Source organism: Triticum urartu, chromosome 6 (assembly GCF_003073215.2).
Source record: "Triticum urartu cultivar G1812 chromosome 6, Tu2.1, whole genome shotgun sequence".
Taxonomy (NCBI): domain Eukaryota; kingdom Viridiplantae; phylum Streptophyta; class Magnoliopsida; order Poales; family Poaceae; genus Triticum; species Triticum urartu.
Genome location: NC_053027.1, coordinates 356,086,189 through 356,097,886, shown reverse-complemented (window position 1 = coordinate 356,097,886; position 11,698 = coordinate 356,086,189).

The following is an 11,698-nucleotide window of genomic DNA, read 5'->3' as shown; positions in this document are numbered from 1 at the left end:
ATGTCCAGTTTTCTGCTATGTCTGAATCTGTTAACGAAACTTGCTATGTTTACATGGGTGCCATTGTATCTTCTGATCCTTTTTGGCTTATGGTCACTAAGGGACTTTTGTTATAAGCTTTGAATAGTTTCATGCCATGCCTTGCTTTTCCATGATATGTTCCTGTAGCATGTTGTTATCTTGCTCTAAACATTGCTTCCTGATGTTAAATCCTGACATGTTATTTTCACTAAGTCTGTGAACCTGATATCTTTTGCACTTTTGCCATGCTTGTTTGAACCTGCTATTGTGTGAATTAGCCGTAGCTCAATGTTCATCTTTTGTCAAGAATCTTGAGTGGATCACTGCCATGTGCTTTGTTGCTATGTTAGAGTGCAGTAGCTTATTTCTATTAATGCATTTAGATGGCATCGTGCTGTTAATCGCAGATTGGTGCCATTATTGTTTTGCTTGCCATTTGCAAACCGTGCATCCGATTCCGGTGATCTTTATATCGATTTCGACCGAAATCAACTCTTGTTTCCAGCGGCACTCTTGGATTGCCAAGTTGAGGCCTGGTTCAATCTTTTCCTTCCGAAGCACGCATATGCATTGCATATCACATCCCGCATATCATGCCATGTTTTGCATCATGTTGCTTGCGCATTGCACCATGGTTGATCGTGGTTCCCTTTGCTTGTGTTCTTGCTTTGGGTAGAGCCGGGATACGAGTACATGATCGAGGAACCCATTGAGTACGCTTACGAGGACCATGCTTACGTCAACTCGGAGAACTTTGCAGGCAAGATGACCATACCCTCGAAATCACTTCTATCTTTGCTTTCTAGTTGCGCGCTCTATTGCTATGACTATGCCTCGATACCTACCACATGCTTTATCATGCCTCCCATATTGCCATGTGAAACCTCTAACCCACCTTGTCCTAGCAAACCGTTGTTTGGCTATGTTACCGCTTTGCTCAGCCCCTCTTATAGCGTTGTTAGATGCAAGTGAAGATTGGAGTTTGTTCCTTGTTGGAACATGTTTATTGTTGGGATATCACCATTATATCTTGTTTACTTTAATGCATCTATATACTTGGTAAAGGGTGGAAGGCTCGGCCTTATGCCTGGTGTTTTGTTCCACTCTTGCCGCCCTAGTTTCCGTCATACCGGTGTTATGTTCCTTGATTTTGCATTCCTTGCGTGGTTGGGTTATAATGGGAACCCCTTGACAGTTTGCCTTGAATAAAACTCCTCCAGCAAGGCCCAATCTTAGTTTTAACATTTGCCACCTATCCTTTTCCCTTGGGTTTCGCAGACTCAAGGGTCATCTTTATATTAAACCCCCCCCCCCGGGCTAGTGCTCCTTTGAGTGTTGGTCTGAAACGGGCAGCCTGCGGGGCCACCTCGCGGCAACTCGAGGGTTGGTTTTCCTCGTAGCTTGACCTATCCGGTGTGCCCAGAGAACAAGATATGTGTGACTCCTATCGGGATTTGTCGGCACATCGGGCGGCTTTGCTGGTCTTGTTTTACCATTGTCGAGATGTCTTGTAACCGGGATTCCGAGTCTGATCGTGTCGTCCTGGGAGAAGAAATATCCTTTGTTGACCATGAGAGCTTGTGATGGGCTAAGTTGGGACACCCCTGCAGGGATATGAACTTTCTAAAGCCGTGCCCGTGGTTATGGGAAGATGGGAATTTGTTAATGTCCGGTTGTAGAAAACCTGAAACTTAACATTTTCAAAATGGATCAACAGCGTGTATGGCCGTGATGGTCTCTTTTCGGCGGAGTCCGGGAAGAGAACACGGTCTCGGGATATGCTTGAACGTAAGTATTCTAGGATCACTTCTTGATCATAGATTCTCGAACATGCTTCGCCTTCTCTTCTCGCTATCATTTGCGTATGTAAGCCACCATATATGCTAGTGCTTGCTGCAGCTCCACCTCATACCTTTTACCTACCCATAAGCTTAAATAGTATTGATCGCGAGGGTGTGAGATTGTTGTGTCCCCATGACTCACAAATTACTTTCAAAACCAGATGCAGGTGCCGATGCTACCGTTCCAGGAGATGCTACTGAACACAAGTGGGAGTTCGATGAGGACTCAGGACGTTACTATGTTTCTTTTCTACACGATCAGTAGTGGAGCCTAGTTGGGTTGATCGGGGATCTTATGCATTTGGGGTTGTCTTTATTTTGGTTCCGTAGTCGGACCTTGATTGTATCTGGATGATTGTAATGCTATATTTATGTATTGTGCGAACTGGCGATTGTAAGCCAACTACGTACCTCTTTCTTATTCAGTACATGGGATGTGTAAAGATTACCCCTCTTGCGAGATTGCCTACATTGCGATTATGCCTCTAAGTCGTGCTCCGACACGGGGGAGATATAGCCGCATCGTGGGTGTTACACTACCACAGCAAGAAGATCAAGCCCCTTGCATTCCGGGAGGGAGACATCGTCCTCTGACTCGTCCAGCAGCAAGCCGGCCAACACAAGCTATCCTGCCTATGGGAGGTCCCCTTCATCGTCACCAAGGCTTTGTGTGACCGCAATGCCTACTACCTCATCGACGCCCACAAGTTGAACAAGCACAAGAGAGACACCACCGGCAAAGAGACAACCCAGCCGTGGATCCTGCACCCATTTTACAGTTAGATGTGTGCATGTATGTATCGCTGCCTTTTGTAATCATGTGAAAACTATGGAACCCCCGAATGATGCTGAGGGCTACCCTTTCCGACAAAGCTATTGTGTCTCCTGTATTCATGCATTTTTTCTCTTAAACCAACCCCACCACCGGTTTGACTCGACTCGACCCGGGGGCTCGGGGGCTAGAAGGCTTGGTCACCACCCGCCTCGTTCCTTAGCGATTCCAGGCGCTTTGAGATCGCCGCGGTCCCTCACTTCGCCCTAAGCCACAGAACCGGCTTCGGCTGTTGGCTGGCAAGAAGGACAGGCGAACGCACCAGCATGCCACGAATACTAAGTCAATGGACCGCCGGATTGCCCAACCCGGCCTTGACACTTCAAGATGCCACACGACTGGCTGCTCGCCAATCGGCCCCGCCGGATAGCCGCCAGCCGGCCCAGTGGGTGTTTCGCTCGCGCTCAACGTTTTAAAAAGCCTAAGTACCGCACGCTCCTCTGAAAGGCCGAACTCCTTGTCACGGACCGGAGCCTTGGCCATCAGACTCGCGGAGGGGGGGAGGCCCTAGAGGGGAAGGTCACAAGAACACAACTCAAGAACCGAAAGGAAAAAGTGCAAGCATCCACGACATATATACATCACAAATTTAAAAGACAGGCCCAAGGCCAGAGTTCATTCCACCCGACCACCCCAAGTTGCTGGTGAACCCGCTACCTAACATAAACTTTTACTAAGATTAATAGGGCAAACCTCAGACATCTCCAGCGCCGGGTCGCGCAGCTGCCGGCTCCTCCTCGGCGGCCTCCGTGTTTGCCAAGGTGTCGGCGTCCTCCTCTCTGGCATCATCATCGCCGTAGACGCCCATCTCCCCGAAGCTGCCCTCTGGATCGTTCAGAAGCAGCCCGTAGTCATCAGTAGGCATGACTCTGCCGTCTTCCATCTGCTCCGACTGGAACTCGTCATGAATGGCGAACCCGACAATGTAGCTGGCCCGGGCCGTGATCCGTTTGGCCTCCTCTCATAGCTAGTTCTCCGTCCGGGCTCATTGGCCCATCAGCGCATCCATCGACAGATTCGGATGCCAAGACATAGCGAACCCGAGTGTCATCTCAGCACCGCCATGGGCGGTAGAAACGCACCACTCATGGAGCCGGTCCGGCCCCGACTCCAACCACCGCGCCAGCCGCGAGAGGTAGTTCTGAGCAATGGAGCCCAGCCAAAGGGCCGTCGTCATCGTCGCGCTAGCCTCGGAGAGATGCCCCATCTACTCACCTAGGACTCGCAGGCGAGCCTTGGCGGCAGTCACGATATCTGGGAAGGTCCAAGCCACCCGCGGATCGGTCCCGGAGTCGACGACTCCCTCCGGGTCGCGCTGAAAGAGGACGGCTTCGTCCGCCAGCCGGCGCATCTCCGAAAAATCCCCTGTCACGAAGTAAAGCAAGTCAGGAAAAGTCACCAAGGACAAGAAGCCGGCATTACAACCCGACAGAACTCAAGGAAAGCACTTACTAGAAAAGGACTCTTCCAGGTGTTGTGCTTTGGGCAACATACCACATCGTTCCCGGGCGATGGTGCGGTCATGCTCCTGGAGCGCCTTCTCCAAGTCGGCGACCTTGACAAGGGCCGCCTTCAGCTCGGCATCCTTATCGTCGGCCGCCTTCTCGGCCTCTTCGCAGCAACGGGTTTCCCCCTAACGGGTCTCCTCCGCCGTGGCCACCAGCGCCTTCAGGCGCTCCACCTCGGCCTAGAGCTGGCCCTTGTCATCAGCCAGCTTGCTGCGTTGGTGCCCGGATTCGGCAAGGGCCTGATGTGCCTCCACGACCTTGGCGGCCTCCGCATTGAGGTGCTCCACCTCAGCCTCAAGACGGGTCTTGTTGCCCGCCAGCCGCTCTTGAAGCCGGCTGGCCTCGTCAAGCGCCTACTGGGTCCCATCGCCTCCACCTTCGCCTCCGCCACCTCGGCCCCAAGCCATCCGGTGTCCTCCACAAGCCGATCGTAATGGAGGCTGGCCCGAATCAGCAGGGTCCTTCAAGACAGCACCTCGGCTACAGAAGAAATATTCAGAAACCAAGCACCACTTTAAGATTTGACCCAACTGCTACGCAGTTGACCCGAATCTCGGGGGCTACACCCAGTGGGTGCGCTATCTTGCCCCCACTAAAAAGAGCACGCAAGAAAAATACCTGCAGAGACGCAGAGCTCCTCCTTCTTGGCGGCAACCGCTCCTTGAGCTTCCGGTCCTTCTCCAAGAGCCGGTTGAAGACGCTGCCCAGAAGGAGTCCAGTTGCTGAAACGAATGACAATCAGCACGAGATAGCAATTTAAGATTCGACCCAACGGCTTTGAAGTTGGCCCAAATCTCAGGGGCTACACCCATTGGGTGCACTAGCATGCACCGACCGAGGAGAAGCAGCAAAAAAGAAAAAGAGAAGACAAGGGAGCACTTACAAACACGGCGGGCTCCAGATCCCGCGTCTGCTCCACCTCGGCCTGGGCGAAGGCCTGGATCCGGTCCGTTCGCCCCCGCAGGCGCCGGCTCATGGCGGACATCGCCGCCTCTGTCGGCGTTCAGGGGATGGGGGTCCCTAGACTTGCCTGATTGCGGCCTGCGGCATGGCTCGTCCAGCGGCCCTGTACGGCCCATCTTCACCAGCAAGGACTCAATATCCTCGCGAGGGTCCAAGCCTCGCGAGGCGGATGATGCAAGACCTCCTCATGGGCAGCCTCACCAGGCTGGATCGCGAGGGGCGGAGAGATCAAGGCAAGGGACACCTCGTGAGGTTCCTGTGACGCAAGCCATGACGACTAGAGCCAGGCGAGCGCCAGCGTGCGCCAGCGTGCGCAGTGTCCTCGTTTCCTCTTTGGTGCTAAGGAGGTGAGCACAGGCGAGGAGTCCTGAGCCATCAGGCAAAGGTTTCCATATTGGTGCAACGAGACCAAGACCAGCAGGACGGCACAACGGAGGTCATCATGGAGCCCAACACGGCGTCATCACCAGAGCCTTTGGCAGGCGTATACTACTTTTGTCATGATAACTTGTACTAGCTATTTCCCTTCCCACCTAATATTTGGCCGTTGTGGGATCCCTTCCCGCCTAATATTTGGGAACAGGACACGGTCCTCTATATATAGGACTAGCCACCACCATAGTAGGGGTGGATGACCCAATCGGCTCATCTAGAGAGAGAGAGAGAGAATCCTCACCTACACAAGCTCACCAAGCACAAGAACACCTCTCCTCAGGAGGCTGTTCTTCCCTTGTAACTGTTCATCCTCAGTCCAAGAGGCATTCCAGCACACCACACTAGAGTAGGGTATTACACCACAACGGTGGCCCGAACCAGTATAAATCTTGTGTCTCTCTTTCTTTGGGTTCGTCGAGCTAGGCCATGAGATCGTGTCAAGTGCGAGCTAGAGAGGGGGAGAGATCTTTGTGCGCACCCCAGTGTTCGAACCTCAAGGGTTTTGCCGGAACCCGAAATACGACATTTGGCGCGCCAGGTAGGGGTGCAATTAAGTTTTCCACTTCGTTGATCCGTGCTTCACCACTCCAGCAAGTTCATGGCTGACGCTCGCCAGGCCCGCGCTGAGCACCGGCCCGCCCTCGCCACCCGTGTTGCTCAGACAGACCCTGCCGGCGGGCCTCCCCGTCGTTCTCCGTCACCCGCTGCCAACGCTGCCACCGGCCCGGCGGCAAACGAGCAGCAAGCCTCTTCACTGCACCCCTCCGTGTGCCATGACGGCCGCACCGCCACCCCGTCGCTGACTCCGGCCGACTCATCTTCTCACGCTCTCCGCGCACCCATGGACCCGGAAGCCGCGCCGCTCATGGCAAGCGAGCTCCCGCGCTACCGCCTGGTCGACGACCTCTACGAAGTCTGGCTGGACCGCATCGCCGAGCTCGTATGGGCCGCAGGGGGCTCTCCTTCACCATCCCTCTCGCCGCCTCGCTCGCCCATGACTATGAGTGATGTGGCTCACGGAGCGCCTCCGCCTCCTCCACAACAAGATGGCTCCCTTGCGCCAAGGTGCATGACTCATGGAGCGCCCCTGCCTCCTTCGCGTCAGGACGGAGTCCTCACTCCAAGGTGCGCGGTCCCGCGGCGTGATCCACCACGCCGTGTGCCCGTGCACGAGGAAAGAAGCTGCCAAGAGATCTCCAGTCCGCAAGAAAACTCTCCACCGCTCCTAGCACCGCCACGTCAGGATCGCTTGCTGCGGCAGGGCCATGCGCCACCACGGCGGAGCAGGGACACCAAGATCAAGCTCCGCCTAAACGATGGGCCCCAGTGGCCACGGCAGGCTGCCGCGCCTTCACTCCCGACCTGCGTATTGTCGTCTGGCCAGGCAAGTTCAAGCCAGATCTGCCTCCTCGCTACGACGGCATCCCCGACCCTGCGGAGTTCTTGCATCTCTACGAGCTGAGCCTTGAGGCGGCCAACGGCGACGAAAAAGTCATGGCGAACTGATTTCTTATTGCTCTCAAGGACGGTGCTCGCTAATTGCTCCTGAACCTGCCCCCGGGCTGGATCTCCTCCTGGGATGAGATGTGCGACCACATCGTCGCCCACTTCAAAGGCACTCGCGACTGCCCCCCGGCCACGGGTGACCTATGCCGCAACATGCAGCAGCCGGGAGAGACCCTGCAAAAGTACATCCAGCACTTCAACAACGTGTGTCTCCAGATCCCCAAGGTGACAGACAAGGCCATCATCTCAGCGTTTTCCGATGGCGTCTACGACATCAAGATGAAGGAGGAGCTCGCCATCCATGAGGAGTTGTGCATGACTTTGGAGTTGTTCAACATAGCAACCAAGTGTGCAAGAGCTGAGGAGGGGCGCCTCACCCTCCTCGAGCGCCCCACTGCGGATCCAGAGGAGAAGAAGGCCAAGCTCAAGGACGTGAAGCATAAAAGGGGTGACCGTACTCGCGGCAGAACCGGACACCAAGCGCGGATGAGATCTTCCCGACTCGTCCAAGGGCAGCCGTACATTCTGCGCCTTTCGCAACGTGTGCACCCACAACACCAATGATTGTCAAGAGCTTAGGGCCATTCGAGATGGACGCTTCGGTCGATGCCCCGAGCGCAACGACTGGGGCTACAACCGAGGAGGTGGACGAGGTGGAGGACGTTGGGACGACCGCGGGCCCCGCCAGGAGTGGCATGACCAGCCTCGCGAGGACCGCTGGCAGGACCAGCCTTGTGAGGGCGCCTGGAGAGACCAGCCTCGCCACGACCGTCCTAAGGGCAACCCTGGTCTCCTTCCGCTGCCGCCGCCAAGGAGGAACGACGACCGCCAGCAAGAAGAAGGGGCTAGGGGCTTCCATGAGCCACGCGCCATCGCCTGCATCTTGGGTGGCGCTCAGGCCCCAGCTTCCCAGCTCATCTTCAAGCAGTTCTCTCGCGAGGTGAACGCAGCCCTCCCCAAGCTCGAGGCCACGCGCCCGGTCAAATGGTCCAAGTACGCCATCACCTTTAGCTCAGCGGACCAGATCAAGTGCGCGGCAACCGCCGGCATTCTCCCGATGCTCTATTCACCCGTCATCAGCAATGTCCAATCACCAAGACTCTCATCGACGGTGGCGCAGGGCTCAGTGTCCTGTCTGTCGAAACATTCGACAGCCTTCAAGTGCCATACAATCAGCTCCAGCCTACCAGGCCTTTCTCAGGAGTGACTGATGGGTCCACCACCCCGATAGGGTAAGTTAGTCTCCCTGTCACCTTCCGTCAGCACGACAACTACCACACCGAGCTCGTCGAGTTCGACGTCGCCCACGTCCGCCTGCCATACAATGCCATCCTCGGGTACCCAGCGCTAGCCAAATTCATGGCAGTCACCCACCATGGCTACAATGTCCTCAAGATGCTGGGTAGCGGCAGAATCATCACATTCCCATGGGAAGAAAGAGAAGCGGTGTGCTCCCTCAGGCGCGCCTTCCAAGCTGCATCAATTGAAGACCCTGACAGCGCGGGTGCGTAGTACCCTCGTGAGGCCAACCCTAAGAAGAAGAAGCGGCTACTCCACTCTGGGCCTCAGGAGAGCGGCGCCACCTCAGGATCCGCGCCCGTGCCTGGGTCGCCTCCCTCCCTCGCATAGGGAGGCGTGCCCAGCGCCCTCCTCAGGCAGGGCTCAGGGGCTCTCTTTTGGAGGGCCTCAGACCTGGCCAACATCACGAGGGAGGCGCTTGGAACCATGTGGAGGCGTGCTTCACGGCACGTTTCTCTCAGGAGGGCACCAGCACGAGGATAGCCTGATTCTCAGGAGTTCATCGTCAAGGCCACTCAGGAGCTTCAGGAAGCAAGGGCAATGCGCGGCGACTGCCGCCCACCTGGCGCTGCTCCCCACCCAGGCGAGGGTGGTGAGCTTCGCATCTGCATCGATATCCCAGGGCTCAACAGGGCCGCACCCCAGGAGTGGTTCTGGCCTTCGTGCGCTGGCCGGTGCGAGGGTCCGCTTCTCAGCTACGTTCGCATGCCATTCAGCCTGCCGAGCGTGACTACCACCTTCTAGCACAATCTGCGGAGCATCCTGGTAGGTCAGGAGGCCAGGCATCATGCAGTCCCGGCGGAGATGGAGATGGTCCTCAGGAGGCCACCTGAGCTTCGAGAGCCTCCCGAGGCTCTGGGCCTCGACGGCTCGTGAGGAGCGACTTCTTTAGCGCGTGTCTTCAGCTACCGCAGCACTCCTTCGACAACCAAACCAGGTAACATTTTTCCAAGTTCATTTAGCTAGGAGCGCCCCCTGGGCTGCATCATTCCCAGGCCGCGTGGGTCTGTCCCTGCGGCATGTATCCATTTGCATCTTTAGTTCACCCAGCTGGGGGCGCCCCTCGGGTTGCATCATCCCCAGGCTGCTCGGGTCTGACCTAGTGGCATGTATCGTTTGCTTCTCATGCATAATCTATCTATGGTTATCACCTGCTTGATTGTCACCGACCATGGGAGTCGCACGCTGATCGTCTTTCTTCAGGATCCTTCGCATAAGAAGGCTATGCACGGCGTCTGTGCTCGAGCACGTCCCTCCAGCGTCGATAAATCCAACGGTTGAGGTCTGTCTGGCGGGCTAGCCCCGTTCACGTCACCTCCTGGGGTCATTGGTGCTTGGCCTTCTCGTGCGATAACCTCAGGAAATTCATTCAGCGCAGGTTGTCTAACCATCTCGCGGGAACGCCATGGCCATCAAGAACCAAGACCAGGTGCAACCCTCCTTGAGGTAGGGCCTCGTGAGTCCCGCGCTGGCTCATGAGTGCCCAGACACACCTCGTCTAGCCCTGCCGTGCCAGGCACGTGTCAGGGCAGGGCTGTACACGCCCTGGGGGCTCTCCGCAGTAGGGAGTCCCCTCCCACGTGCTAGTGGAAGCACCATGCTCCGCGCTGGCAGTCGACACTGCCGAGGAGCGGCTATTCCCGTGCATGTGTGGAACAGCTATGCTCCACGCTGGTGATAAACAACTGAGGGCGGCCTCACGGCCTTATCAACCTCAGGGAGCCTCCAAGCTTGGTGTCTGGTCGCATCGCAGCACCTCCCCTTGGGAGAGTCACGCGAGGCAGCTGGGCACGGGGGCTGCGCTCGGGTCACCCTGCCAGGTCCCTCAGACCTGGTCATCACGCGCCCTCCCAAGCGGAGCCATGGTACGAAGGTCGTTTGAACATCAAGGGGGACTCCTGAGCATCGCGACTCAGCAGCCTAACTGACCACGTAGCCCCTCACTCCTTGGTCCGTCCTGGTGATCCGGTCGGCCCAATGGCGGCTGAGATATGCGCGGGGTCGGGCCCTGCCGATGTAGACCACTAGGCCTACTCCCAGATCTGCTTTCTATAGGATGTTTGCGCGTCAAGGGGGACTCCTGAGCATCGACTCAGGAGTCTAACTGATCACGTAGCCCCTCACTCCTTGGTCCTTCCTGGTGATCCGGACGGCCCAATGGTGGCTGAGGTATGCGCGGTGTCGGGCCCTGGCGACGTAGAACGTAAAGCAAATGGAAAGGAAATCACAGCAATGGGGTAGAAGGAGGAGGACGCGACGTCGTCACCATTGCCCAAGAAGCCTGAAGCTCGAGAGCTTTGGGGACCCCAGCGCCCGAGCCAGACGCTGGCACCTCCGGAGCCAGCGGGGGCTCGGTGGCTGACTGCTCCCGAGGATGCTCCTCCAGGCTTCGCGAGGATGATCAGGCTGGAGAAGCACGAGCGGCATCGCAGCCCTTATCCATGGAGAGGGGTGCAGCCGCAGGAGGCGATCTGGGCTCAAGCAGTACCACCTCGTCCCCCTTTTATCAGGACTGGTTTTCCAATAAAAATATTTATTGAGAAACCAATCTTTTGAGTCCAGTATGAGAAAAAAATCCTTCTTACCGGTAGACAAATTCTTGATACAATAAGCCAGTAGCATAAAATATATTACAGGGTCGAGCTACGGTTCCTCAACCAAATTATTACAAGCATGCCAATAATTATACATAATGGCGGACATGACACAGTGGTGTGGAGGCATACTACTGACTCGAGGATAGGGTGGTGGTGGAAAAACACAGCGGGGAGTGTGATACATGACTCTAAAACTGGCATCTCATCGAGCATCGAGGTGAGGCTCGATGAATTTATTTGGTAGCGGAAGCGGATATAATACAGTGACCAAATCCAGGGTCGCACGAGACTGACTAGGATTCCTCTAGGCGTCGGACTCGCTATCAAATTCTTCATCCATGAGATCGCCTTCGTCAGCATCTGGCCAAATCAACAAGCCAGGTGAGTACTTTGAAAGTACTCACAAGACAGTTCGGACGTAAGATATAACAAATGCATGCATGGATGCGTCATGATTAATTTTAACAGTGGCACATTAATTCGTAAAAACAAGACAGGTAAAAAGGGAGTCGGCGGTAGTCCGCTCGAAAACCCAACATAATAACTGTAAACCCAATCGGGTGTCTGAAGCGACACCTCGATAGGAAGATAAATGAATAAAGCACGCCGCAGTCGGGCGTCTAGGCGACACCACATAAAGGGCTTTAAAAGAAATGCCACAGTCGGGCGTCTGGGCGACGCCACATAAAGGGCTTT